The sequence below is a fragment of the Corvus moneduloides genome, chromosome Z (genome assembly GCF_009650955.1).
Source record: "Corvus moneduloides isolate bCorMon1 chromosome Z, bCorMon1.pri, whole genome shotgun sequence".
In the NCBI taxonomy this organism is placed as follows: domain Eukaryota; kingdom Metazoa; phylum Chordata; class Aves; order Passeriformes; family Corvidae; genus Corvus; species Corvus moneduloides.
The window spans coordinates 25948365-25955246 of NC_045511.1; positions in this window are offsets into that span (position 1 = coordinate 25948365).

Consider the following 6882-nt stretch of genomic DNA (forward strand, 5'->3'; position numbering starts at 1 on the left):
GTTATGAACGAGCTCTCATTTCAGGGTGGTTTTTTTCTAATCCTGGTTGACTCCCTGGAGATATTATTTTCTCAGTAGCAACTCTTCTCTGCCATGATTATTGCTTTAGTGTTGCCCCTAGTTTTGGTTTAATTCATGGCAATTTATTGTTTAACTATCTTAAAACTGGAGTGACCGTTCATCACAGCTGGGACATAGAGCAGCTTTCCTGGACACGTTAAACTTCTTTTCTTCAGTTTCCACTGGCAAACAGGGATATCTATTTTAAAAATTTCTTTAAAAATCTATCACTACAAAAGCTGGGGAAGGCAATGCTGCAACTCATGATTTTGCTGAAAGCAGGTGCCTCACAATATATAAAAGAGAAAAAAAAGGCTCTGTCACATTGGCAGTGACACCAAAAACACTGCTGCATGGCCAGAGCTGAGAAGTACCAGGTGTCTTCAAATCAATACCCAGAGGCCCCACCTTCCTTCTGTTTGGTTCCCTGATTTTAAAAAACTTCCTCCTTTCTTTGAGGAATCCAGTCCATGTCTTCTTTGCGCTCCATCCCTTTTGAAAACGAGTTCTCACAAACTCTGAAAAACAACTTCTAACTGAAATTAAAGCATTGGAAGATGGCGGTTTTGGGTTATATATCAGGAGGAAATTATTGACCATGAGGGTGATGAGATGCTGGCACAAGTTTCCCAGAGAAGCTGTGAATGCTTCATCCCTGAAAGTGTTCAGGGCTCTGAGCAGCCTGTCCTAGTGGAAGGTATCCCTGCCCACGGCAGGGAGCTGGAACTAGATGGTCTTTTAAGATCCCTTCCAACCCAAACCATTCTGTGACTCTATGATTCCAAATATCTTCTGAAGTCAGGGCTTTCATCCCCCAAAATAACATTCTCTAGTGGAAATCATTTGTTGACAGTCAAGCAAATCCTCATCAAACAATTTCAAACACACTTTCTTTTTCTTAGGAAGGACTGATGTTATCATCAAGGTCTGGTAATTGCTATTAGCACATGAATGCCACAGCTTGAGTGTGACATACACATATTATATCATTTTAAAATTTCACAGCTCTAAACACACTTGTGTGTTTTGGGTTTATTCATTCCCTGAGCTACGTGATGTGTGTCGCCTCTAGCTTTCTCCTCTCTGTAGTTTTACTGGTTATTAGATTTTTTTGCATCATAAATTTAACACTTATTTTTTCTAAACTGTGAGCGGTGTGTCTTAATATATGGACTTTTAACTGTTCTGACAGAATTTCAGGTATCTGATAGCTAGTGAGTGGGAATAAAATGAATTTGTTAAACCTGAGAGAGTCAGCGAGAAAAACCCACCTAGATGCTAAAAGAAATGAGTGTTGTCTTTCTGTGAAACATTATTTTGTTTTGTTGGTAGAACTGATGAATAAACTGTCAAAACTCTTTCGTGCCTTACCATGTGGTTCCCAGAATAAGTAATTCTTTTAGAGGACAAATTATTCATTCACATTTCTGGCATTTCAGAAGTCTAGCTCTGTTTTCTGGATGCAGTGAAAACCTCCAAAATACCTTTGTCTGGGTGAGCCTTGCTGGTTTTTAGCAGACAGCTTAAAAACAGCAGATTGCAATTTTTTATTTTGTGATCATATGCAAAGTATCTCTTGATGTCTCCCTTATGTCCCTGTTGTTCACAGGGGTTTTCAGATCCCCTGAATAGCTCAGGACAGATATTTCTTTATCTCAGGAGTGCATGCCAGGGAGAAGAGGAGCAGAATGTCACTTTACCCTGACAGCTTGTGCAGGCACAAAGGCTGTCAGGGAGGAAAGGAGATTGTTGCTCTGCTGAGACTTGAAATGGCTGTAGCCCAACTTTGTGGAAGTGACCCACAGCCAGGTATCTATTCCCTATCCAAATGCAAGTGCAAACAAGGTGGCTTCAAGTTTTTTTCTCAAGGCCCTCCATAAGGACCTCTGCTGTTTCAGCAATGGAAAGCACTTACCGTGGCACAGACAGACAGAAAGAGGGGAAACTGCCATCCTGAAGATGCCTGTGACAGTGAATGGAATGCAAAACTGGCAGATGTCCAGTGCTGTGCAGATATCATAGAATCATAGTTTAATTTGGGGTTGGGAGGTACCTCTAACATGCTTGCTGTGAGCATTGACATCATCAACCAGACAGCATCATCAGCTTGCTCAGAGTCCCATCCAATCTGACTGGGAATGTTTCCAAGGATGGGGTCAAGGATATCCTACCATGATTTATCCCACTAATGTCCACCTCAGTGCTAGCTTTTAGAAAACAGAGACTGACCCATGAGGTGCAATCATCCTTTCACCAGCTATTGCAGGTAAGGTCTTGAACAGCTGTGCAGAAGAAAAAGAACTTCTTTCCTTATAGCTAATCATGCCATTTTAATGTCATCACCACTCTGACTAATCATCACCAAAACTAGCAAAAGTTACCCCACTTTAGTCTGGGAAGGGGACAATATTTGGAAGTAATATAAAATAGTGAAGTTTAAAGCAATACATGTCATCCTAGTGTTCTTGAACTGTCCATGCTTTCATGTGCAGAACAACCTGCCTTCCAGAGGACAGTTCCTTTAAAATATAAGCTTTTCTGGATTTGTAGTATCTAAAGCAGATGGACTGGATATATCCTGGGTGTCATCCCCCTTGCCTCCTGCTGTTTCTGCATGGATACATGTCATCTGTCTCTGTTTCTATGTACGGATGTATTGCACTGCAGCTTTAAGTGACAGGTTCATCCTCTCCCGATAATTCTTAACAGACTGGTTCTAAAAATACTTTCTCGTCTTAGAGTAAGTAAAATCCAATTAAGTAAGTGATAAGAAGAAAAACAATTTTTTACCACCCTGCCAGAACGAATTAATTTTTGTTGGAGCGTGTGTGTCAGAGCAATAAGCAAACATTTGTCACTGGCCCATCAGTTGCATACAAACTGCTTGGCACAGTGCTAGCCAGCATAAGCAACAAAGAAGGTTGCTTGGGCAAAACTTTGCCTGACCTCCACAGGTACTTATGTAACGTTCCCTGCGACCCATTCTCCTGCACCATTCAAAAGAGAAGGATTCCTCCAGCTCCTTCCGCTTGGCAAAGCCTTCTGTCTCAATATACCACCAGATAGAAAACAATTTTTGTTTTTGAGGATGAGTTGTCAGTGGTATAAATGCACTGTGCCAGACTCATAAGGAATGTTTGTCAGAAAACAGCATCTCCAGTCACTTTTCATCCATTGCAGAGTTACTCATGATGTTTAGAGAAATGAGGGGATGTTTTAGCTTCTTTACATCTTTTGTGTAAACCTCTCTCTGAGGGCAAACATCTCAGGAGTCACTAGTGCCTTTTGGGAGGCTGATGGGCCAGCTGGTGTACCAGGACTGTAACTCACATTGCACAGGTCCAGGGTGGTCACAGGGCTGGACATGGCAACAAGGTGGGTGAGCCAAAACCATGGGTTCAATTTCAGCCAAATCTGAAATTTAATAATGGAAAGTATCACAGTGTCATTCCGTTACTTGCCCTGGTGCAAATTCAGCAACAGCATGAGTAGCTGCCAGGTCTGATTCCTCAGTCAGTTTGTCAATTTTACAATTCCCAGCACATGGAGGACATGCTGGGTGAATTTTCATAGAAAATTTTGTTTCTTTGCTTATCAACCTGTTTGGTTCTTCTGGGGTTTTTTTGTTTGTTGGGTTTTTTCTCCCTTTTCTGCTCAAAATGGCATTAGGAGTGGTATTTAAATGAGTAGCATGAGAGTCAAATTGTGAGTGAAGAACAGGCATCGAAGAGTGACAAGAAAAACGTGTTAAGCTATAAGCAGTACCTGGCAATTTTCACCAGGAGAAGTACAGCATGTGAATGCATTATTCATCTCCAGCCACAAAGGATGCAGAGAGTATATCAGTAATTTACAGCTTGCAAGGAGACGGCACAGCCGGCTTCTGTTTTGACACATCAGGCTGCCAAATTTAACAAATTGGCAGTAAGGTGTTTTTTATCTAAGATTTTTACACTAAATTAATTAGCAATTACATTACACTGTTCTTGCACTCTGCTGAACTTGTAAGAAGTGAGAGGTGCCCTGGATGATTTTGTGCCGGAGGAGCCTGTGCATTCTCTGGGAGTAACATAATCATCCTGCTACCACGAGTCATGTTTGGGACTACATCTACCGGTTAACTGTAACTGTGCAAAACCTGTTTTGACTAGCTGCATCCTTTGGGAAAAACACAAGGTTTGAAGGTTCAAATCTCTTGCCTTTGCCTAATAGACTTCCTCAGAGAATGTTCACTTCTCTCTTTCGAAGAAAATTTTCTGCCACCTTGCCCTTCTTGAATAGGACTAAGCACATTTCTAAAAACCTTCCAAACATATTTGTAGACCACACATAAAACAGTTTTCTCATATTCAAAAACCTAAAGTTCTTGCACTGTGTTGTTTTACAGGTGGCACAAACACATCTAAAATGTAAATTTCTATGTATAACAATATCATAAATAGCTGTCAAAAGAATTAGGTATTTGGATTGCACAAAAACATGGAGACAGCAAAGTAGGAAATCTTAATGACTTACAAAGTATAGATCCACACATTTAAAAATCTGTTGGGTTTTGCCAAACTAGTGACCAAGCTGCTATGCTGTCTGCTGGAATTAGTCTGATTGCACTCCATATCCTTATTTGATGCCTCTCTCAATTCTCATAAGGAAGCACAGATTCCTCTTCCGTAATTAAGGACAGAATTGTGTCCTGGAGCTGATGCTGCAGTAGAGGTCTGAATGATCACAAGATAAGCTAAAGAAATGGTAATACTGATGGTAATGCAGCATTACATATGGCAATACTGACACTGGAAGGTGTTTATGGGCTTTTCTTTGCATATTTTATCAGATGCTCCAGCTAAATACTGAATTAATTCTTCAAAGATATATATTATACTGCTCATATGACTAATTATCAATCTACAGTCTGTTGCATGAAGATTTTTTCTCCTATATTAACTTATGACAGAAATATTTTAAGTCTAGCACCAAAAGAGGCTACTTGGGGCTATTTCATGCTGGTAAAGGAAGGAAAACAGTTACCCAGCCATAAATATAGCTGTGTCTGTACGAATGTGGACCTTTTCTTGAGTAAACTGTGTTTATAGCACAAGCTGTGATTTAGCTTACAAGAGTGGTAGTAAAAGAGTGCTTCCTTACAGGCAGCTGGGAAGGTGAGGCGCAGCATTCTTGATGGTTAGTAAATACTTGAACTTCCTTTGCCCAAATCTGCTTCACAGCAGTATGAGACAGAACAGGAAATGCACTTCAGGGTAATTACAATACTTTCTGAGTGATTAAAGTGATTCTGCTTTTGACCTTTGGCCTTTCATGTTGTCACACTCTTCACAGTGTGCTAATAATCTCGCAAAAATTCATGGCTTGTCATGTCTCATTGCTTGAGCAAGGTATGCCATGTCGTGTATTGAAATTATAATTATGCTGTTCTGTGCTGTGAAATTGTAAAACCTGAAAGCTTGACCCCCAGATTAGTGATCTCAAAGGAGCCCCAAGAAAGAATTTCCTCTGGACAGATGACTTTCTTTTCTCCAAATGACAACAAAACTGCCCGGTTCCAGTTCCGTGCACACTCATATATCCCTCCCTCAGGTCTTCCAAAAGGAATTTTTATACTGCAGTGGGTTTCTTTTGTTTTGTCTGTGCTTTTTTTTTGTTTGTTGGGGTTTTTTGTTAATTAAGAAAGTGAAGTAAAGTGTGGAATAACTGCATAAAGCAATCACAGGCTACATATCTTTTAAAAATCTTACCTGGTTTTCCCTAAAAACATTGCTCCTTCAGTGCTCTTCTCTCCTGTTGACAGAGGTGGGTTCAAGCACAGAGGTCCAGGAGTCTTTAGAAAAGGCCAGATGCTGAAAATATGTTGAAGACAGAGAAGTAGCAGGGAAAACATGGCCTGAAAAATGCAGACAGGAATTCCCACTGACCTCCTGCAGGTGCCAATTCATGAGAAAGCCTTACTGGACATCCCAGCAAAGATCATTATAAGATGGAACAAATCATGAGCTTTTCTGGGCTGGTTCACTTGGGTTTCATTCCTTGGGATCTGGCTGGTGTCATGACAATGTATGACTGTGATTCTGAATTTTCTGGATGTTCTTGAGCATGGCCAGAACCTAAGTACCTTCACAGCTGCTCACTCACCCATGGATTGGGGAGAAATTTGAAGGAAGGCAAAAGCACTCATGCATTGAGTGAGAAGTGGAGCAAAAGCTGTATGCACCAGGAAAGCAAAGAATGGATTTATTCACTACTTCCCATTGGCAGGCAGAAGTTCAGCAACTTGCTGGACAGTAGATGTGATGGCTGCTTGACAAGTGGAGGACAAAGGCCATAAGCATGAATTTTGTTGCTTCCTCCTCTTTTCCTTGAGATTTTATTGCAGATTACAACCTTCTACAGCCCAGAGTATTGCTGTGGTCAATGCACATCACTGTCCCAGCTATGTCCCCTGCCAACTTCTTGCCCAAGGGAGGATAAGGTAGCAACCCGAGGAGCAGAGAAAGCTCTGACCTTGTGCAAGCCCCATTTGGCAGCAGTCAGAACAGTCTGCTGTCAAGGACTTTATGGACCTTATGGACTGCTGTGAAGAAAATTACCTCTGTCCCAGCCAGACCCAGTACAATCTCCAGCTTCTCTTCTGTGTCATTTGCATCATGTTCAGGTCCTCCACTATCCAACAGATACTCGTCAGCCACCACCACTCTTCCTATCCTTTTTTCTATCTTCCTACCCTTTTTTCTATCTTCCTAAATCCTTCCCTTACTTTATGAACCAGCTTCATCAAATGTCCATAAACATCCACAGGCTTCATTTAGCCCA